Source organism: Euleptes europaea, chromosome 7, assembly GCF_029931775.1.
Source record: "Euleptes europaea isolate rEulEur1 chromosome 7, rEulEur1.hap1, whole genome shotgun sequence".
NCBI classification, from domain to species: domain Eukaryota; kingdom Metazoa; phylum Chordata; class Lepidosauria; order Squamata; family Sphaerodactylidae; genus Euleptes; species Euleptes europaea.
The window spans coordinates 36462921-36486565 of NC_079318.1; positions in this window are offsets into that span (position 1 = coordinate 36462921).

Genomic DNA, 23645 nt, shown 5'->3' on the forward strand with positions numbered 1-23645 from the left:
TACCCAACACCTGAATGTTGCCAAAACGGCTAATTTCGGGTTTGTTTTCGGTTCGAGTATATCGATATGCACAACCCTACCAGTGACTCTTGGCTTCTCATAATGTGACCAAAGTATGATAGCCTCAGTTTAGTCATTTTAGTTTCTAGGGATAGTTCAGGCTTGACTTCATCTAGAACCCACTGATTTGTCTTTTTGGGGGTCTGCAGTATCCATAAAACTCTCCTCCAGCATCACAGTTCAAATGAATCTTCTTTCTTCCTGTCAGCTTTCCTCACTGTCCAACTTTCACACCCATATATAGTAATAGGGAATACTATGGCATGAATTAACTTGATCTTGGTTGCCAATGACACATCTTTACACTTGAGAATCTTTTCTATCTCCTTCCTGGCTGCCCTTCCCAGTTTCAATCTCCTTCTGATTTCTTGGTTGCAACTTCTCTTTTGGTTGAAGATGGAGCCAAGGATTAGAAAGTCTTGAACAATTTCAATTTCCTCATCATCAACCTTAAAGGTGAGTAATTCCCCAGTAGTCATTATTTTTGTCTTCTTGATGTTCAGCTGTAGTCCGGCTTTGGCACTTTCTGCTTTAACTTTCACCAGTAGTCATTTTAAGTCTCGCTATTTTCTGCCAATAATGTCGTATCATCGGCATATCTCAAATTGTTAATGTTCCTTCCCCAATTGTCATTCCACCTTTAGCTAAATCTAATCCAGCTTTCCTTATGATATGTTCTGCATACAGATTGAAGAGTTAGGGAGATAAAATACATCCTTGTCCAACACCTTTGCTAATTGGAAGCCATTCTGTTTTTCCATATTCTGTCTTAACAGTAGCCTCTTGTCCAGAGTACAGGTTGTGCATCAAAACAATCAGATACTGTGGCACACCCATTTCCTTTAAAACCAGCCACAGCTTTTCATGATCCACAAAAGCTTTGCTGTAATCTTTGAAACACAAGCTGATTTTCTTCTGAAATTCTCTCACGTGCTCCAGTAACCACTGTAAATTTACAATATGATCTCTAGTGCCTCTTCCTTTTCTGAATCCAGCTTGAACATCAGACATTTCTCATTCCATATATGGTAACAGTCTTTATTGTAAGATTTTGAGCATCATTTTACTCACCTTAGAAATGAATGTGATGGTCTGATAGTTGCTGCAGCCTTTGACAGCTCCTTTTTTGGGGAATTGGATTGTAAATTGATTGTTTCCGGTCCGTGGGCCATTGTTTTGTTTTCCATATTTGTTGGCATATTCTTGTGAAGATTTTGATGGACTCCATTTTGGTGGCTTAGAATAGCTCTATTGATATCCCCTCTACTCCTGCTGATTTGTTTCTCCCAATTGCTCTCACTTCACTTTCTAAAACTGTAGGTTCTTCTTCAAAAGATTCTTCTTGGAAGGAATCTGTCATCCTTTCTTCTCTTCTGTATAGCTCTTCAGTGTATTGTTCCCACCTTTTCTTTATTTTGTCCTCTTCAGTTAAGTAATTAACAAGAGTCCACACATACTGAAGTTTAGTGGAAAGAGCTTCTAAACTGGTGAAGGCTGTTTCCAGGCACTGTGAAGCCCAGCATCTCTTTGGGTTTTTTCCCACCTAAAAATCAAACACATCTGTGGCTCCTCCTAAGTATTCAGTGTTGTGTTATTGTCATCCCTCACTGTCTTGATGCAACAAAGTTCCTTCCACAATGGGGAGGATGGTCACATTGTGCTCTCATTGCAGGGGCAGCCACAGTAGCAACCGGACATCCGCATGGAGGGATTCTCTACACTACAGTATCCCCTTGAGCCCCTCATTTCCCCCCCCCCCACTATCAGCCACAGGAAGTGATAGACTTACTATTGTTTTTTTAAGCCAGTCAAAAGCCCACCAGTGTGTGTGGGGGGGGATGGCAGGTGCAAGGGGATTGGGAGGGTAATGCTAGATATGAACAGGTAGGTCCCAAAATCTGCACTTTCCCATCCACATGGTGATCAAACTCACTTTGAGTATGAATGTCCAGGAAATTGCTATTAAAGTAAAAGGTGGGGGTCTCAGAGCATTCATTGCACCTGCCCTGCTGCTCTGAAGGGCTGGTTTTTCCCTTTTCTCATTTTAAATAGTAGCCATGTCAGAGCCGTGGCATGAGGGGAGCAAGATTTAACATGTGCTACCATATGCATGATCTCGATCCCTAGGGTTGCAGGTGTTTGTGTGGTGTCTGTACAATCTCCCTCGCCAAGGAAAAGGGTAGCTCTGAGGGCAATTGAGATAAGGAAAATAGCACGGGACAGAGGGTTAAACCCTCCTCCTCTACACTGTGGCCTGGATCCAGATCAGGTCACCAGGATTGTTGTCTGCTTCTTACAAACACACACACAGGAGCTGTCTGAGCTGAACTATACACTCTGTGGGATACCTATGATCATATCTTCCGATGTATTTGTAATGTTAAAAAGCAGCTACAGGAAGACCTGGTTTGGACTGAGAACCTGGAATGGGGAAGAGATCACGGTGGTCATCGTGTCCCCTAGGACAGTTTCTTGACAAATATCCTCCCTCCCACAAGTGGCTGTTGCGCCCATTTTTCTTTCCAGTCCAAAGCCAAAAGCTTCTCACTTGAGGATTCCACCTCTATAGAAATATTCTAAGACCATTTATGCATGGCTGTTTCCTCGCGGTCACCCCGCCAACAACTTTGGCGCTTTGCTTTGATTATGCTTGCATTTTCTGACCGTCAGAGGTCGCCTCGCTTTTCTCGCACGTTTCTGGGCGTTTTGCTCATGTTTTCTGGATTTGTGTTTAGCCAGCATCCAGTAAACATGGGGAAAATGTGCGGAAATGCGCAGGGAAAGCGAGGCGACCTCTGTCGGTCGGAAAATGCAAGCATATTCAAAGCAAAGCCCCAGAGTAGTCGGTGGGGTGACTGTGAGGAAACAGCCATGCATAAATGGCCACAGTGGGGTGGTTTTCTAAAAAAGTGATTAAAGATCACAAAGTGCCATTGGGGGATGTGTACTCTGAAACTGTAAACAAAAAGGACCCTAAACAACAAGTGGGAAAATCCCAAAATATATTCTTACAATCGTCCATTATGTAAAAATCCTCATATACACTCTATGCAGGTTTCCTAGAGGACTTGCTCCTTTTTCTTTTCTTTTTTTTTTAATTGTAGAACTTGTGCCGTTTGTCAGTGTAATGTCACCAGTTCTATCTGCCTGTGACACTTCCTTAGTCACTGCCCACAAATTACTCACTAGCAAAACAGAGCAATTTCCTGGAGGAGGGGAAGGGAAGACAGAGACATATTTTTCCAGTGACTAAATGTGTTGGTTTAAATGTCGGAAAAATACATTTTTGTCCTGCCACTGAAGCACTACTTTGACAGACAATGTCAAAATCCCAGGCAACAAAGGCACATTTGAAAGGGGGTCCTGACTCTTTGCATGTCAATGTCCCCAGAATCCAAAACGAATGATCACTGAACTTCTTGAGCATCTTCTCAATTTGTTTTATCAGATATGCATTGGACTCTGAAGTTCATACCGCTACGCTTGTAGGCTTTTGCTCCAGGAAACAATCTGGATGGCACATCCTTATCCAGGTGTGACAGAGGAGGAAAAAAACACCCTGCAGGGTACAAAGGTACAGACCGTTATGACTCATGCTTTGGGAACCTCTGTGCAGTTGGCATGTCACCCTACACTTCAAGACGTGTTTCCGTGACCTTCCCGCTCATGACACCCATGACATAATTGTCAACAGGAATAGCAACATTTATTGGGTTGATGCAATGGATAGTACTATTTGTCTGGTTTGTTTGCTAGCTGGGATTTCCCCCTGCTTGCTATATATGCTGCCAAATCATTCTCACACTGGGAAGGGCTATCTCTCTCCAGCAGCAGCCAGTGACTGTATCACTGCGGTCTGTTTGTATTGCAGAAGTGCTTCACAGCCACTGCTGAAATCTAGTCCAGAAACACATGTTGGGGATGAGGGAAAGTCTGGCCCAAAGATCCTGCAGGTTAACAAATAAAGACAATGAGCAACATATAAAGAAGGGGGGTGGTAACCGTCCCGTGCCCAAGCAATCCTTATAAAAACCCCGAAGAAACACTGTCCAATACTAAAATCATTCCTTTTTTTACCATCCCGTTTAAAGAATAATCCATGCATTGCTTGATAGCTGTTCTTTGAGTGGGAGAATGCTAAAGATGGAGTTGGGATAGAGGTCCCACCATGGCAGCTCAGCCTGATCCCTCTTCTACCATCATCATTCACAGGAGAGGACAGTGGTGGGGGAAGGTTAGGGTTGCCAGCTCCAGGTTGGGAAACACCTGGAGATTTTGGGGGTGGAGCCTGAGGAGGGCAGGGTTTGGAAGGGGGAGGGACTTCAATGCCATAGAGTCCAATTGGCAAAGTGGCCATTTTCTCCAGGTGAACTGATCTCTGTCGGCTGGAGATCAGTTGTAATAACAGGAGATCTCCAGCCACTACCTGGAGGTTGGCAACCCTAGGGAAGGTACACTTTTAAAATCATTGCAATAAGTGCAGGGATCTCATGTCATGACTGTTGTCAGCTGTTGAGCACACTCTAGACATCATTCTCCTGCTGATATGCCACCTGCAGGGAAATAACTTTCTCCCAGTTTTAGGGGACTGGGTAGGCCCTGACATTGGTTAGATTCTATTCTGATCATAGACCAGGCCAGCTGTTGGAGCACTGGATCCAACAGTCACCACATTAGGTTGTCAGCTCCAAGTTGGGAAATACCTGGAGATTTTGGGGGCGGAGACTGAGAAGGGCAGGGTTTGGAGAGGGGAGGGACTTCAATGCCATAGAATCCAATTGCCAAAGCGGCCATTTTCTCCAGGTGAATTGATCTCTATTGGCTGGAGATCAGTTGTAACCGCAACAGATCTCCAGCTAGTACCGGGAATTTGGCAACCCTATCTCTATCAGCTGAAGATCAGTTGTAATAGCAGGAGATTGCCAGCTAGTATCTGAAGGTTTGGAACCCTACATTACAATGAGCAGGTCCCTTAAGACCTTGCCTGCCTTCCAGATCATTGGTGACACCCCGCCTGCTGCACAATTGTTTGGCGGTGTCTGGCCCACTGTCTAGCTAACTGGCAATGGCCAGGGCAAAGGGAAGGCTCTGCCCACTGACTGGCTGGCCAGTGGCACCTCAGTCTCTTCCAAGGTGATTTGTACCAATTTTCCTGCCATTCAGCTGATGGGCAGTAGTCGGCTAAAGGCTGGGGAGTGACACCCAGGCAGGCCAATGGGCAGTAATATTCATGCTAGGCTGGTCCCCTCATGGGAGCTGGGAATCCCAACAGGACCTGTGCTAAGTGCAATACGGCCTTTAAAAGTGAAGAGAGAGGTGGCCAAGGATGACATGCTAGCTCCTGTTTCAGGAGGTGAAGGAACAGTGACAGAGAAGAGGAGGGTGACCCAGAACCCCCTCCCCTCTTTACACTGAAGCCACCAGGAGGTGGGCAGGCAAGGGACCTGAAGTAAGGGGGCCATAGCAGGGCCCATGTCACCCAGTCCTCATAGTGAATTACTTACTGCATGGTTGAGAAAATATGAGTTCTACTATTGGATATGTGTGTGGCTTTACTAGAACAGGTAATACAAGTCCCTCCAAATTCCAGTAGGCTAGCCATGTTAGTCTGTTCTACCAACAACAAACAGCAACCAGAAGCATAAGATCTCATGGCTAGAACCCACTTAATCTGAAGCATGAAGCGATGTATTTGATAAACTGGGCTGTAGCCCACAAGTTTGGACATATGAACACATGAACCTACCTTATACTGTTGGTCCATCAAAGTCAGTATTGTCAACTCAGACTGGCAGCAGCTCTCCAGCGTCTCAGGCAGAGGTTTTTCACATCACCTGCTCCCTGGTCCTTTCGCCTGGAGATTCCAAGGATTGAACCTAGGGCCTTCTGCTCTACCACTGAGCCCGAGTTAAGGCCACAATAAATCTGTTAGCCTTCGAGGGGCCAAGGTTTCTCCAAAGGAGGCCACTGGATCTGTACAACAGGGTCTGACGCTGAGGAGGATCCCTAGAAATGGCAGGGACTGCTTCTCTTCCCCACACCTCCAGCTCCTTCACACTGTACAGCCAATAGCCCCACACCATTATTCTGAGCTACGTAGACAGAGAGCAGGCCCAGTTCAAGAAGAAGTCCCAACCTGCGCACATGGCATGCACTTCATACATTTATGCAGCGCATCCAGTCCCTGAGATAAGCACTTGCTGTACTCCAGAGCTTAATTGTTTATCCTGAAAAGCTATTATCATCATTCGGACTGTGTCCTGAGGACACGCAGTGCTTAATGCATTGTGAAATATGCTCGCCCTGAAGCTCTTCTGTCAGGGAAAAAACACTTCATAGACTTTGGGTGTGCCTGTTATTGCCAGCAAGCATCGTCCATCAGGTGATTTGTTTTTTTCTGGTTGCTAAACGATGTGGGAGAGTGAAGTATCTTCTCAGTTCATAAAATCAGGAGAGGGGAAAATAAGGCAAAGAGCACAGAGGCCTCAGGTGAAACTTGGGAGGAGCAAAGTCTAGAGATGATGGAGGTGTCAAAGCTCAACCTGGAAGGCTGTTCTGGAAACCTTCCTCCGGACTTTTATGTCCTTGCAAACGGCCCATCCTCTTCGGCTCAACGCTGAAACAGAGAAAATGCGGACATTCTTCAGCTGACCAGAAAAACCAACCTGCCCCCTTCTTATGCCTTTAATAGCAATCGAGGAAGTTTATTCCATAATATGGAAACAAACCAGAGGCCGGTCTAAACACGCAGCCAAAGGAGGTGGCAGAAAGAGCTGACATGGGAGAATGGAGTGAGCCATTTCTGTGTGCCGGTTGGGGTGGGGGGCGGGGCAGGGACCACAATTGTGAATGCTCCTTTATGTTCTTGCAGAGAGAAAAGCAACGCAGCAAGCAAATGGTGGGGCTATAACCTTTCTTCCCAGTGCACTATTAAAAAAAAAAAATCCATCTGCAGAATGAAGGGGTGCAGTGGACATTGTGTGTGTGTGTAAAGTGCCGTCGAGTCACAGCCGACTTATGGCAATTCCTTATGGGGTTTTCAAGGCAAGAGACTAATAGAGGTGGTTTGCCAGTGCCTTCAATCGCCAATTGCTAATGACCTTTTTCCACACAGGTTATTTGTGCTGGGCTGGATGTTGTTGAAAAGCAAGAGTTTGGGCCTGCTTCCCCACAGCATTTGCGCACTTCCAGTGGTTTCTCCAGTTGCTCTCCAGTCTTTCCCAATTGCTTCAGAGTTTTAGGGTTGCCAGCTCTGGGTTGGGAAATACCTGGAGATTTTGGGGGTGGAGGGCAGGGTTTCGGGAGGGACTTCAATGCCATAGAGTCCAATTGCCAAAGCGGCTGTTTTCTCCAGGGAAACTGATTTCTATTGGCGGGAGATCAGTTGTAATAGCAGGAGATCTCCAGCCACCACCTGGAGGATGGCAACCCTAACGTTTTAGGAATAATCACAGCAAAGCCCAGATGGCTATGTGGGCAGGAAGTTCTGTATTTTTCCATCAGTAGCTTCCAGCATGCCACTGGGGTAGGGTTGCCAACCTCCAGGTACTAGCTGGAAATCTCCTGCTATTACAACTGATGTCCAGCCGATCAGTTCACCTGGAGTAAATGGCGGCTTTGGCAATTGGACTCTATGGCATTGAAGTCCTTCCCCAAACCAAGCCCTCCTCAGGCTCCGCCCCAAAAATCTCCAGGTATTTCCCAACCCGGAGCACGCAACCCTACACTTGGTCCTTTTTTGAGGGTTTTTTTAATTTAAAATTGACAAATTTGACATACTCATATACCAGTTAATCCTCAAAAAGCCCCCCCCCCTTCCAGGGCAGGGGGAAATGGATGCTGCAGCAACTGTGGGAGGAAAAATTCTGAGCAACCTGCCCCCTGGATAGGGATTAGGGTTGCCAACCTCCAGGTATTTTTAGAAAATATGCACAAGTACTACAGGGATAATTATGGAAGTATAGTACTAAGCTCAAACAAAAAGATACAATAATACTCAAGCAAACTATGCAAACATATATTGTGAAAGACGTGTAACATCTACAAACAAGTGAAAACAACTATAAATATATATACAAGTGAGATCAAAGTAGAAAGTGAGATCTCCTGCTATTACAATTAATCTCCAGCCGATAGAGATCAATTCACCTGGAGAAAACGGATGCTTTGGCAATTGGACTCTATGGCATTGAAGTCCCTCCCCTCCCCCAAACCCCACCCTCATCAGGCTCCGCTCCCAAAAACCTCTCGCCTGTGGCAAAGAGGGACCCGGCAACCCTACCCCTGGAAGCTCTGGGGCACCCGCACTGCATTGGCAGCTGCAGCAACAGTGGGGCTTCCAAAGGAAAGCGTTGCCTGTGGAACAGCCCAGGGACTGCAGGCTGATCTTAAAGGCCCAGGTGGAACAAGGGCAGCTTCAGGTAATTTGGGGCTCTCTTTTCAACTCTCTACCTTATCTTACTCAAGGAATGCCCAAGACAGCTGGTACAAAGGTTGCCAACCTCCAGGTACTTAGCAAAAACAAAACAAAGGCACCTCCGTGCCTATACCTTGGCGGTTTGGAAATTAGCACGGGTAAAAGGTACACAAATGCACAGAGCCAGTTAGCAAAATGCAAATATTAATAGGTGCTAGAAAAGAGAGACAAACAGTGTGAAGCAAATATTCCTAACAACTGTGACTAAACAATATACAATATATACATGGAATTAATCATTTTACAGGCAAAAAAGTCCTCTTCTTAAATATTTCAAAGATGATCCATTCCAATGGCATAAGTTATTCTCAGGTATAAATCCAACAGGTATAGATCCAATGTTTTATAGATCAAAACATGGGGGACGGCCATTTCACCTTGATTTCTTCAGCCCCACATTATTTTTGCCTGTAAAATGATTAATTCCATGTATATATTTTGCTAACTGGCTCTGTGCATTTGTGTACCTTTTACCCGTGCTAATTTCCAAACCTCCAGGTACTAGCTGGAGATCTCCTGCTATTACAATTGATCTCCAGCTGGCAGAGATCAGTTCCCCTGGAGAAAATGGCCACTTTGGCAATTGGATGCTACGGCATTGAAGCCCCTCCCCAAACCCCACCTTCTTCTGGCTCTGCCCCAAAAACCTCCCGCCAGTGGTGAAGAAGGACCTAGCAACCCTAGCCGGTACTAATAGAACACTTCAGAACTTTCATTTTCTGCAGCAGATTAATAATAAACCCTGTGAAACTTCCCCTTTGCTCCCCAGACACTTGCACAAAAGAGTTCAGATCCCTTTGTTTCTCATTATTATTATATTATCTCTGTTTGCTTCTCTTTATTATAGTGTGATTTCTTTCATCTTTGTTTACCATTTCCTCTTCTCCCCCAGCCTTCTGCAGTTGGTTTATTTCCGATAATGCTTTGTAAAACTGTAAAATCATATATGATACAGTGACAGCTGCCAACTGTTGATATTGGCACTGCTTCTGCACTTTTAACAAAAGCCTTGCATACAGAAATACAGTAGGGGAATCTTTTCCTGATAGTGGCGGAGAAGAAGTCAAGAGAAAAGCTTTCCTTGCTCGATTTCCGAATGTAAGACGGCTGTCAAACGTGCAGCGGTCGAGCCAGAAATAAATCTTCCAATCCTAGATGTAGTTCAACTGTCTCACCTGGTTTGGCATGGGCACAGTTTCTATTGCTGGGGGAGCAAACCCTCATGCTCTCCCACCCATCTGCAAAGCAAGCGAGCAGAGCTTTAGAAACGAGAGATCGGCAACACATGCAACATCGGAAAAGGTTGGGATGCAAATCTGCAGAGATATTAGTGCACTGGACTGCTATGATTTGGGAAACAGAAGGAGAGGGATGAGATGACCAGTAGGAACAGCAGCAGTAGTTTAGGAGAAGAGAATAAAGGTAGGCCTGACCCCTTCATTCCTTTTCAGTTACAGCTGCTATCCTACGAACCCTCATTTGGAGAGTAAGTCTGAATGATCACAATGCAACTTGCTTCTGAGTAAGCATGCGCAGGACTATGCTGTAATGATCCCAACAAAGCCTTCCATTTTCAACCATTTCGCCTTTCAAAGTGTACATACAACAGGGATTCAGAAGACTGGCAACACTTTGCAGGGTAGGAAGACAGATGAGTTTCCCTGGCAAGGCCCCTGCCCATACAAACGTCTGCACACAGCTGAGGAAACCAGGAGCATTTCCGCTAGGTTCCCACAAGAGCCATGCCTGGAATCACGTCTGCCCACACACAACAATGTTTGTATAAGGCTGGAATAATGGATATTCAGTGGTGACTGAAACTGCTAGCATCTGGCTCTTCCCTCTGCAGATGTGTGTGGCTGTAGATATCGGGTACACAGAGCTCTAGCAGCTGGAGGAAACGAGCAAGCTAGAAGTGATGCATATTAGAAGAGCTATAGTTACACGTACCCTATATGACTAATCATCTTCAAATCTGTGAATCTGTTATAAATTACTGTCCAAGTATTGCCCTATATATGGATATTTCATTGGTAGTACTTGGGTGTGTGTTTTTTAATTTCAAATGATATGCTGGGACTCAAATCTACTTGAAGATGGTACCCTCTGACTTGGAAACCTTTCCCATTATCCTGTTTTCCCTCCCTCTCGGGCTAATACTATTCGACTTGTCAGTGAAGAGGATAATTGCCAGATGGGCAAGGGGCTGCAGTTATTAAGAGGTGAAAAGCACTCTCCTCATGCCTAGATGCTCTCTTCAATTATGTCCTGTATCTGAGCCCACAAAATAGTACCAAGGTTGAGCCTTGGCTCATGCCAAGCCCTGTAGACTGGAATTTGTAGAACAAAATAGCTTTCACCTTCTTGAAAGGTAAAAGATATGGCTTGTAATTCCTTGTCTAGAAAGAGAACGCACAGGAAGTGGAGGATTAGAGGACAACGCCGGGTGAATTTAACTAACAAACAGTGCCATTTGATAGCCAAGGTGGAGGAAAACCTTGAGGTTCGAACTGGGTCCTTCGACAATTTGAGAACCGCCGCTCTAGGATGACTGAATCTGTTGTTCGCACTTTCTCCTACTGGTGGCAGCATAGCAAGAAGGTGATTGAAAGATTTACTAGGTTCAACCTGTATTAAAAACCCTGCAAAAAGCAGGATTTAGGGCAGCATGCATCTTCCCTTCCAGATGTTATCCATTTCAGATGTTTTGTACTGTTTTGCACTTGATATAACTTAAATGTCTGCTCCATCAGATATTTTTTTATCACATTTCATCTCATCCTTCCTCCCAGGAGCTTAGTGTATCCAAAGATCTCTCATTTTATCCTCAGAACTGGGGGAAATCCAAGGTTCAGCAATAGAGCATCTGCTTTGCGTGCAGAAAGTCCCAGGTTCAGTCTCCAAGCAACCCAGTTAAAAGATTGGGTAATAAGTAGTGGAGAAGACTTCTGCCTGAGACCCTGGAGAACCGCTCCCAGTCAGAATAGACATGGTGACCTGGATAAACCAACAGTTGGATTCAACATAAAACAGTTTCATGTGATCAACCCTTTGAGGTATATTTTCGGACAAGGCTGCTTCCACATGGTAAGGCTTCTCCACTTTGCTTTCATGGTTGCTGTGAACACAGAAGCATGTGTGTTGGGCCTGAAGCTTCTACACAGGGAGCTTTCTGTGCACTTGACTCCCCTCCTCTCTCCACACATTCTCCACAGCAATACTGCATTGGTTCTCAGTAAAGTGACTGTCACAATTGCTATGGTGATTCACCATCCCCTTTTAATTTTTCTTCACCTATGTGGTATAGTCCAACTCCAGCCATCTTGCAGCTTCACTTCCCTGTTTCTTTCAAGGCAAATTCAACAAAAATTACCTTCAGCTTTTATTTCCACAAGAAAAAGGGCTGCAGACTTTTGTTCTTAAGAAGAAAAAGAAGAGTTGGTTTTTTGATCCCGATTTTCTCTACTGTAAGGAGTCTCAAGGCAGCTCACAATTGCCTTCCCTTCCCCCCCTCCACACACAACAGGCACCTTGTGAGGTAGGCGAGAGCTCTGAGAGAACTGTGACTAGTCCAAGGTCACAGAGCAGGTTTCACGTGGAGGAGCAAGGAAACAAACGTGGTTCACCAGACTAGAGTCCACTGCTCTTAACCTCTGCACCAAAATACTGTGTGAAGGAACAATCTTGCAAAAAGGTCCCCAGAATGTCAGACCGCCCACCCCAGCTGTCCCAAGTCTCTAGTACTTTGTACCTGTGTTGCCATTTAGAGGATCCATGTAGTTGCTGTATCTCCCGCTTCACTCCTACAAGCTAATGCAGGGATGATCCCTTACAACTTTGTTACTTTCCTGGAGCTAGCATGCTCCAGGAATGGTGAGTTTACCCACTGCTCCTCCTTGTTACCACACTTCAGATAGCAACACCAAATAGGGGTGGTGTGTTTCCAGAGACCAGGCTTGGAACATTCAAAATACAGGACAGTTTAATAAATGAATAAAAATCATACACATGTTCTTTTCAAGCATTCAGATTGAGCAAGGGTACAAAGAAAAGGTTAAAACATGTTAAAAGGTTAAAATCAAGTAGGAGCTACCTAGTAGGGTTTTCAAGGCAAGAAACTAACAGAGGTAGTTTGCCATTGCCTTCCTTTGCATAGTTGCCCTGGAATTCCTTGGTGGTCTCCCTTCCAAATACTGACCATGGCCAACCCTGCTTGGTTTCCAAGATCTGATGAGATCAAGCTAGTCTGGTTCATCCAGGTTTGGGTATGATGTTGTGTAGAAGTTCCCAAAAAAGCACTCCTGTTTTGAAGCTTAGGTGGAGATCAGCCTCTGTATGGAAGCAGCCTAAGAGAAAATGACTAGCCCAAGGTCAACAGTGAGTGGGGATTTGAACCCACCTTTTCCTGGTCCTAGTCTGACATTCAGACCTCCATACCAGCTGCTGGCTACCAATATACTTTGGTTAGGCCTTATTTGAATGTTATGCTTCTGTAGCAGCGTGCATGTGGGGAGCTTGTGACAAACAGGGTGAGATCAGTCATATAATCAATCAGATCAGTGCCGTTGTAGAAATAAAAATCTGCCCCACCTCCAAAGGTTTAAATTACCAGACCCTGGAGGGTGTGTTTTTCAGCTGGCTCTTATTAAGAGTATAGCCAGCCACAGAGGATGGTTGGATTTATTCTCCAGCACTGATCAGAAGATTCACAACTTTGTGCCCTGAAATTAAGGGATGAGGCTGAAATGTTTTGTTTACTCCCTTCTGTGAGAAAAGAAAGCGTTCACAGGCACAGGGCTATTTTCTCTACCAAGGAAAAATGGGCCTGGTGAGCAGATCTTGGCAAAGAGGAGCTTGTTTGTTTTTTCCTTTGAGGCAAGGAAACCATCTGATTACCTCTCTGAGACTTTGGTTTGCGTAGTCTGATGAACACAAAGGGGGACCCTTAGTTTAGACTGTTCCCAATCCCTGGAGATTACTGGGAATTATTGGTTTGTAAATCCTCAAAGGGAGGGGGGAAATCATGTGAGTCTTTTTCTTCCAGTCCTAGCAAAAGTTTTGTTTTCTACCCACTGTAAATTGGCGTTCCTGAGCGTTCGGTGCCAGACACACTTCTCTGTAGCAATACAAGCTGATTATGTCCTTTCTTGGACAAATAAATATTCAGCAGCAGGAAACATGGAGTGACATTAGGTGGTTTCAAACACCAGACAAGAGAGGGGATTTCTTCACTCGCTGTAGTTTCTAGGGTTCCAGGCTTCTGTCTTCTGCCCCTAAACCAGGAATACTACTGGACAGAGGCTCTATCACTTGAAAAAATCTATGGGTTTTTGCCATTATTCCATGCTGGGGCAAGTTTCAAGTGCTGATTTCTCCCTGTAGTGCAGCTGTTAAGGTCAGGAAAACTCTGTTCATGAGAAATGTGGCCATGGCAAGCCTACCTTAACACTCAAGGCACATCTGTACACAAGCTTTTTATATTCCTAGTTTGGTGGTTTTGTGGCATACACATACAGACAGGGCTTCTCACAGTTGTTGAATGTGTGGACACATTGCGGGGAGTAGGGCGGGCTGTGTGCATGCAACGTTTGAGTCAAAAGATATTCTCTATCATTTAAAAGCAGCCATGGAGGGCAATTTGGACTAGGAATCTGGTGCTAGGTTGCAGGTGTCATTTCCCTTCACGTGATTTCCTCAATTGAAATTGCTCCCCTACATTCTGATATTAACCCTGTGGGGGAAATCCGGGAGATCCTGGGGGAGGGTTAAGCACTGCAACTCAGCACTGCGGCCCTCCTCTAAATCTCTCTCATTCACTCTGGCTGCTTTATAATGTTAAAAAAAAATACATCTGGAAAACTGATCTCTTCCATGTAATGTGCAAATTGACAAATTCAAATAGCACATCTTACACTTGGAAAATCTCTACGTAGAAGCTACTTTATTAGCCCTTTAAGCCTTTTCAATCTGGATAGACTGATATGGAATCATGCAACTGGCCTCTTGTCCTATCTATAGGGTTGCCAACCTCCAAGTACTAGCTGGAGATCTCCTGCTATTACAACTGATCTCCAGCCGATAAAGATCAGTTGCCCTGGAGAAAATGGCCACTTTGGCAATTGGACTCTATGGTATTGAAGTCCCTCTTCTCCCCAAACACCACCCCTCCTCAGGCTCCACCCCAAAAATCTCCAGGTATTTCCCAACCTGGAGCTGACAAGCCTACCTATCTACATGCATTCAGTCTACTGTCTGAACTGGGCATACATTCTGCACACAAACAGGCTCAACACTTGTGGCTGAGAATCCTGCAATATCTACCAATGATCCATGGGTCTTATCTTCCTTTTTTTTTCTTTGCAAATTCCAGTCTCTGAGGATAATTTCAAAATGTACAAGAACAAAACTTTAAAAAAAACAAAACCTTTCAACATCAGAAAATGGGGACTGCCCAATTTGCAGAATATATTCCCATCACAGAAACTGGATTTTCTGGTTGCGTCATTTGGATGAAAGGAAGAAAGGATTAGGGTTGAATTCTAGACCACGGTTCAACTTTTTTCTGCTTATAGTGCTGGGCAGTCTAAATTATACCATGTATTTCCTGCCCAGTTTTGATTGGCAACTTGATGTCAGCCTTCCTGCTGGGTAGACCTCATCCTTAGTCACCATTTCTTATAACTCCATTACTCTATCAGCTATTGAGCAAGAGTTCTGTAGTGAAAACAGTGGATTAGTACTTAGTGCTTCAGAGAAAAGCTGATGCACAGAGACCACATTTAGGTCATTCAGTCGTTTCCTGACCTGCACAAAGTTTGTAGAATGTACTCAGTTCTCACACTGAGAATCCCCTCAGGGATTCTTTTGATACTGGGAAATCCATTGTGTTCTGAGAATATACCTTTTAAAATAAGAGTTCGTCACAGAACAAATACAGCATACATTTACATTATCATAACAAAAGGAACAATGACTCTCAAAAGCTTAGACCTTGGAAATCTTGTTCTGTAAGGTGCCAAGATGATTAGGGTTTGGGGCACCTCCCCTATGAAGGAAGGCTGAAGAGTCTGGGACGTTTCAGCTTAGAAAAGAGACGACTAAGGGGGGAGATGATAGAGGTTTATAAAATTATGCACAGTGTGGACAGAGTAGGCAAAAATATTTTTTTCTCCCTCTCCCAAAATGCTAGAACTCAAGGGCATCCAATGAAGCTGATGGGCAGTAGATTCAGGATGGACAAAAGGAAATACTTCTCTACAGTGATTAAAAAGAAGAATTCACTGCCAGAGGATGTAGTGATGGCCACAGGCATAGACAGTTTTAAAAGGGGATTAGATAGATTCATGGAGGATAGGTCAATCAGTGGCTACTACCCATGGTGACTAAAGGGAGTCTCCATATTCAGAGGCAGTCAGCCTCTAAATTCCAGTGACAGGAGGCACCATCAGCAGAAAGCATCAGCCTCTATGTTGTTGTTGAGGAACTGGTTGGCCACTGTGTGAGACAGGATGCTGGACTAGATGGACCACTGGTCTGATCCAGCAGGGCTCTTCTTATGCTCTTATGCTACTGGTCTCGAATCTAGTGTTATCATAACCTGTGAGGTTATAGGTACTGCTGATTCAAAAGGATTTTCTTGCAGGCCAGCTGGAATGGATTTTCTCTCTGTGTTTCAGGCATGAAAGGCCTGCCTTTAGTGCAGTTCAGTGTTCCTCAAACTCATGCAGTATAATGTCCTTTTAGACTTGGTTGTCAGCTTGCAACCTGGAGATGCTGTCTTCATTCCACAAATTGCAACCTAGCAAACCTAGACATGGTGATCTCGCTTTCTGTTTCTTCCCTTCTCTCGACATTTTCTAAAGTGATTTTTGCCTTAAGTCTAATAAGCAGAGGTTTATGATCTGTCCTTTCAATGTATCTGTAGGTTGCTTGTCTTTCATTCGACAGACTTTTCTTATTTATTTTTCATGAGGAAAATGCTGATTGTTCTGGTTCAGGATGATTGTTTGTGTTGATGGCCAATACATTACTATGGGTAATGCAACTCTACCAGCTTCAAAGACGTTTTTGTCCATGCGTATCATACTGGTACAGGTACTGCACAGCCAGGACTGGCTAAGGTTGTCTGCCACGGTGTCATGTTTAAAACAGCAGCAACACAACTCGTGATCTATTAATCATAGTTCTGGATGGCACCTGCTGGGGGCTTTCTCTGGTGCCTCATCACTCAGACACAGCCCTCTGTATACAAACCCTTCTAACAGATTGACCTGTATCGTCTATCAACAGGGAACTGAGGGGCTTGTAGGACAAAGAATCAATTTACCAAAAAACAAACCTACATAGCTGAAGCAAATGAGCCATGCCACGAATTTCAAGAGAAGGAGTAAAATGGGGGAGCACCACCAGCCAAGGTCGCAAGCCTTTTGACCTAGAAAAAAAATTGCCCCCAACCCTAAATAGGCACAGCGCTTGAGAGGAAAGCCTGTCCTTTGAGCTTTTCCCCAAGCACTAATGCTCACAGGTCTTAACAGGCCGGCTGCTAAAACAATAGCAGGTATAGCGGCAGAGAGATGCTGACTAGGCAACAACAAAAAATGATTGTGGTTGCCTTTAGAGATTAGCTATTTTGTTAAAAAGCAGAGTTAGAAAATGAATCTGTGTGTATGTGTGTGTGTGTGAGAGAGAGAGAGACTGTAAGAACATTCCGTTCAAATATTTAATTCATTCAGAACATCTAAAAGATTCAGAGGTTTAAACAATTGGAAAGGTAAGATATACATATCTTTAATAATAACATCTGGTAATTCAGAATTTTTTAAAAATGGCTGCTTTGAAATTATATTTATCTAAAAATCACCCAAGTTGCTCAAAAAAAATGATAGAATCACAACAATTAAAATGCTAATTAAAACATTAGTATACAACCCACAGGAGCAAAGTAAAATTAAAGTAAAAAGTAAAATTAAAAAGTAAAATTACGAACAGAATGGCATTGAAAGAAAGAAAAAATACAGAGCCTGGAAGAAGAGGAAGGAGGGCATTCAACTGCTAAAAGCTCAAAAAAGCAGGACAAAATGTGCCTGGCTCCTAAAAGAGCAGAAATGGTGCCAGATGATAGTTCCACAAGAAGCCATTGCCACCAATAAGGGCCTGTCTACAATAGATTTTAGAATATGGGAACCTACAGAAGGGCCTCTGACTGTGAGTTCAATGGCTGGGCAGGTTTGTGTGGGTGAAAGCGGTACTTTAAGTACTCTGGTCTCAGACTGTTTGGCACTTGGAACTGTAACCTGAAACAAATTAGAAAATGAAGAATAAGTGGTAAAATGTGTTCATTCTAGGACTCCTGGAGAACAACCTACTTGACATATTTTGGTCCAGCTGATGGGTCCAAAGGTTTCTTAAAGGTAACCCCACATACATAATCTCATCTGGATGATATTAGGGCATGGATTGTTCAGGCAAGATCATCCTTTTCTGGCTAACGTTAACAAAAGTTGTTGCAAGGTGGTGGTTAGTTTACATCAATAGAAGCGGTTATTGAAATGCTTATCCAGTATGCTTTCCAGAAGCCACAGCGCATATAGTGCTCAGCAAGTGGATTAGAGATGCTTCTGTTCTCCATTATAGGATCTGCAGCATGGGACTGTACTTCTGTTCTATGGGATGCTGGCTTCAAGGTTTTGCGGAAGCTCAGGCCAGGTACCATAATAGGGCCCCCTTAGCCAGCCAAGGGTGAAGTACATGGACCACATAAGCACAACACTGATAACCTACCTGTTGCTCAGACACCTTATGCAAGAAAGCCAAGCCACATGTCAAATTCTTTAAAAAAAAAAATGTCCAACTGAACATGGTGACAATTTCACCATTCCCCCCAGAATAGCACTATGTCAGCATTTTTGTCCCAGCATTTCTGGTCCCTCAGCTAATACTTTTCTCCCACCAGCACAAACCTGAGATATTGCCTCACCACAGCAACAGCTTGGCCCATAAGTAGAATGAGAGTCTGGATTCTGTTTTCAGCAACACAAGGGTCACAGGTTCCTATTGCTTACTAGAGCCTCTTTTGGTTTATTCACTTCATCTGTGGTTGCCTGACTAAGATTCCCCCCACCCCCAGCCCCACATTGCTCTTTATGTAACAGTGTTTCCCTCAAACGAGCAAGGAAAATCTGTCCTCAGCTAATATGGCCCTTGGGTGTTGTTCCAACGTCTTTAATCTATGGCTGGCAGTGACAATGAGATGAAGCTGCTAGCGGCTTCCATTGATTACCATATGGTCTGCACACACACCAGTGACCTTTTTTAACCTCAGAGGCTGGCCACTGAGAGAGAATTCACAATTGCGCCACTCACTTCAGCTAAATGGAAAAGTAAAGAGTAGTGCCGTTAGCCAGTCACTCCTGCCAGTCTCACAATGAGACATTTTACTTGCAACGTTGCCTGGGATTTCTGTGTTGGAGTCAGAGCGACTCAGCATACCTGGACATTGGGAGGGTGCTAATTTACTCTAAATTTGTAGTTGTTATATCTTGAATGGGATGTTCCTCTTTGTCTGAACCTGGGGGCTGCCCTCTAACCCATCCTCCTTCTTTCTCAGTAGCCATTACTCTCTCTCTTTTTCCCCCCACGTGGTCTGCATGGAGGCAGACGTTTCTAAAGGTCTCTCCTGTAAAAAACAATGCAATCATACTTGCACTCACATGACGCTGGATTAGCTAGCCACTTGTATAGGGAAATGTATTCTTTGGGTTAGGCTTTCTATTTTTCCGATCCACTGCAACAAGAATGTGAATAGACTAAACTTGAATAAATGCAAGTTCTACTTTTTTGCAATTTACTTCTTGGGAAGATTGATTTTATTGCACTCAATATCACGCTTCCATGACTGGGCAAGCTCTGCCATATTAACCATATATAAAACCCAATAGTCTGAGCAGATGAATATGGATAACCTAACAGAATGCAGTGGCACCATCTTATAACAAGATAACCAAAGGTTGGAAAACAAACAATAGTTGTAAAGATGTATACAGATTTGCACCATTTCAGGCTAATCTTACTGTGGAAATGCACCGTAAAGTGTTTTGAAATTTAAACAATTAATATATGCTCAGTGTTTTTGAGGATGTTCCTCTTTGGGCCAGTTCACACTGACCCCCATAAGGGAGTTTAAGGCTGTTGATGTGCTCTCACCCAGGCGGTTCTCTGTGGAAACACCATTTGTTGAACTAATGCCTCTCCCAAGGTCATGGTGTTCCATTTTCCATTCCAGTTCCATTTTCATCCTCACAGCATGTTAATAACTAGAAAGGGGAGGAATGCGTGATCCAAAGTTGATTGGTCTGTCACTTTTTTATTAATTCTACGAAACAGCCATTTTTTCTTTTGCTTCCACCTGAGTACCTTCCTTTACTTAAAGGGCATCATCCTTGAATTACACAAGGCACATAAAATCAAAATAAATGGCAAATAAAAGCGTTTATGCACCATTCGATTTATCAAAGCCATGTTTCATTTCCCTTTTGACTATATTGTCTTCATCAAAAATGCCACACAGTGTATTAAATGGCTGTACAAACATGGCATCTTGCAACAACTAAGTTATCCTTTGGTGGCATGTATGAATCTCGTTGAAATAGAAAATATCTCCCCTGCTGCATCTCTGTCCAAGGGGGTTACCACACTTTGTATTCCCAGCAATGTATTAAGAGTTTGAAAATGTTGTAAAAAACATCGCTTTAAAAGGGTTTTTGGATACCACGGCTTACAAATGGTTAGAAGACGTCTTCACAACTAAAGGGGCCAAACAAAGTGCGAACAGTATTTTTATAACATTTTCAAACTCTTAATACATCAGTGGGAATACACAGAAAGTGCGAACAGTATTTTTTATAACATTTTCAAACTCTTAATACATCGCTGGGAATACAAGTGCGGTAACACCCCAAAAGCTTAGTGTTATAAATGCTAGGACTTTGTGCCTAGTGCATGCAGGCATTTTTGTTTTAAGATTCTGGTTAGCCGTTTCCTTACCAAAATGCCGTAAGGATCATGCGTACATTTCCATCAAGACTTAACGATGGATCCTAATCTCATGATGCTCATAAATGGCTTTTTGCATACATCTTTTCCCCCCCTCACAAAACATCATGAGGTCATTTTGCACAAACCTGTTTTTGAGACAAAGATCAGGTTCATGCTTTTCTTTTCTTTTTTAATTCAGCTATTGACACTTGAGTATATTGACTTGGTGCCTCCAGAAACGGTGTTCCATGGTGAATTATGATGGGATGATTAACATTGTTGCCTAGGGCTTCCAGAATGATTTGATGAAGAAACTGCCCTGGTAATGAGTATGTGAAAATTTGCCATAAACAATACATGAAATTTGCTTCCTAACTCTTCATGGCTTTGCTTGCCTTCAGGTTATCACTGGGTTTTGACTTGCCAAGGTATTTCAAACATAAACTGTCATCAGACAGCTTTACATTGGTCAGTACAACAGGATACTTCCAGATTGTGCTTTTGCGATGAGGCTTCTGGATTAAAAGAATCCTGCCTCTCCACCATGTCAAATATAAGCTTTTCCTCATGTCTGCTATCTCTGCCAAGTGACCAAACTGTGTATCAATATCACAGATGCTACATCTTCAAAAGAACCCTGATGATTTCTTCAGAGTTCCTGGCAAAATACAGGAAGCCCATAGATTATTCTGTTTTGTTTTTTAAATAGGTTGTTAGGGTGTGTCATGAATGGAAATTACTGGTAGGCAGTTAATTATGTGGTTAAATACCTTGTCATTTATTGTGGGAAAGCTAGAGATATCAGCATCTGGCTCATGGTTGGCTTCTTCCATGGTTGTTTATGCATGGGAGTTTTACGTGGGGTTCAATGCTCACTCTTTTCTCTTGTGAATCCAAAAATTGCTGTGCACCAGCAGTCACCGAACTCAAATCAAGAAGCATTTGAGTCCCCGCCCCCTGAGACACTGCTTTGTAATTGGCTGTAGTGCTTGCTGTGAAAGAAACGTCCAGTTCCCTTCTCCTTCCCCCCCCCATGGAAACCCAAGTACCGTGTTAAAAAGCATTTTAAAAAACAGAGCTCTCTAAAAGGAACGGAGGAGGAGAAACCCAAACGTCATTTTAAAATCCTTTCTTGTTTGAGTCTGCTCAGAAAGAACTCCGAGAAAGCAGGAAATATTTGAGTCCCCACCCCCTGAAATGCTGCTTTGTAACTGGCTGTAGTGCTTACTGGGAGAAAAAAGTCCCGTTCCCCCATGCCCAACTCCCCTATCATGCACTTTGGCTTATGCATGAACATTTCACGTGGGCTGATCTCAGGGGAGACTGAAGAATCAGATTATTACAGGAACACGAAGACCCAGGATTTGTGAGGATTGGCCATCTCTAATGGACGGAAAGCTCATACATAACTCCAAGGAACAACCGAGTCAGACCGGGGGTGAACGTGAGTGAAAGTACCCATGCATATACAACCTATGACTGATGGCCAACAGTAGAAATTAAATAGGATTCAGCCATTTTTAATAAAGATCCAATACCATTTTGTTGACTTCTTCCTTTGCTATAGTGCTGCGCTCTCTCTCTCACACACCAATCCTCAAATAGCAGCCTATGACTATTCCCTCATTTACAGGCAGGGTGGTAGCAGCGTGTGGAATATTTCCCTAGGAAACATTATTTATAACTACTACAGCAATTTCAACTTTTTAGAGCTGGGTAATTATGCAAAAGATCAGTGAGCTGGCTGGCACTTACATGGTATCAGGAGTGGTACGATGCAACGTCATCCAACACCTCATCATTCTTGATTTAGGAGAAACAGTCTGCCTGCACGTAGTTAGGAACAGGAAAAGTTAGGATTTTGAATACTAAGGAAAGCAGATGCCTCCGCTTCTATCCTCACATTTTAGAATACTGTTGCTCTTCAGCTTCAACACAACTTCCTATCAGTTTTCAGCCTGGGACAATACAGACCTAACACAGGATATTTAATTTTTCTGAAAAAATGAGGGGGGTTAATGTCCTGCAATATGAAAAGGTGTTAATTTCCCCCAAATTTAGATTTTTTTAATGTGAAAAAATCCCTCTAAGTCAGAAGAAGGCTGCCTTCTAGATAGTGAACAACTCCGCGCCCTCTTATCATACTTGCCAAACCAAATGTTGACTACCATTAGTTATCACACTCAGATCACACTCTCTGCCATACAGCACAATCCTCAGCACCTGAGTTGAGAGATATGGGGACAATTGCATAACTGAAGATGGGCAGATAATCAGAGACAGATGGAATAAGTACAAAACACACAGACAACTTGAATAAATAAATAAGTTGAGCATTTGCGAGGCTGAGCCATCCCAAGAACCTGGACAGAGAGATCACAATGACGCACACAAATGTCAAACGTTCAATTAGAAACGGAAATTGACTTTAGTGCTCGTACATTACCATGTTTCAAGTGTACATGCAGTAAGGAATAGCTAGACCGGAACGCGAAGAAGAAAAGCTGCTGTTTCTTCTTGCTGATATTGCAATGCAGTTACTGCTGCCTTCCTAGGCCGGCTCCCCATTCTTTGATTCCAAACAGGTATGTGACTCAGCCTGCTCTGTGTATGTGAAAGACATCTCTGCATGTTGCCAGTTGACGTATAATTCCTGTTGCCCCTTGAAGAGTGGAAACAGAAAATATTAATATGTCATCAAAAAGAGTTTTTTAAAATTTAACAAAAACCTACTTTTTCAAAATTAATGTCCCAAATCTCAATGTTAATAACAAAAATGAACTTTTTAATGCTGTGCAGTTTCCTACCTAGATGTGATTTCGAGGTAGGAAATTTGCAAGAAGTCCCCAGTACATAATGATTTGATCACCCCAGATCTGTCTTGCCTTCATACAGGGATCTCAACACACTAAAGACAGCTGGATTGCACTCTCCTTTTTGTGGTCCAGACCAGAGACTTTTTCCACAAAAGAGCAGCATGCAAGAGGCAGAGAAGACATATGGAGAATTCTCTCACATTGGCTCCTGCCTTCTTGGGTGACCCCTTGCAAAGTGAAAATGGTAGCACCGTTTGCCA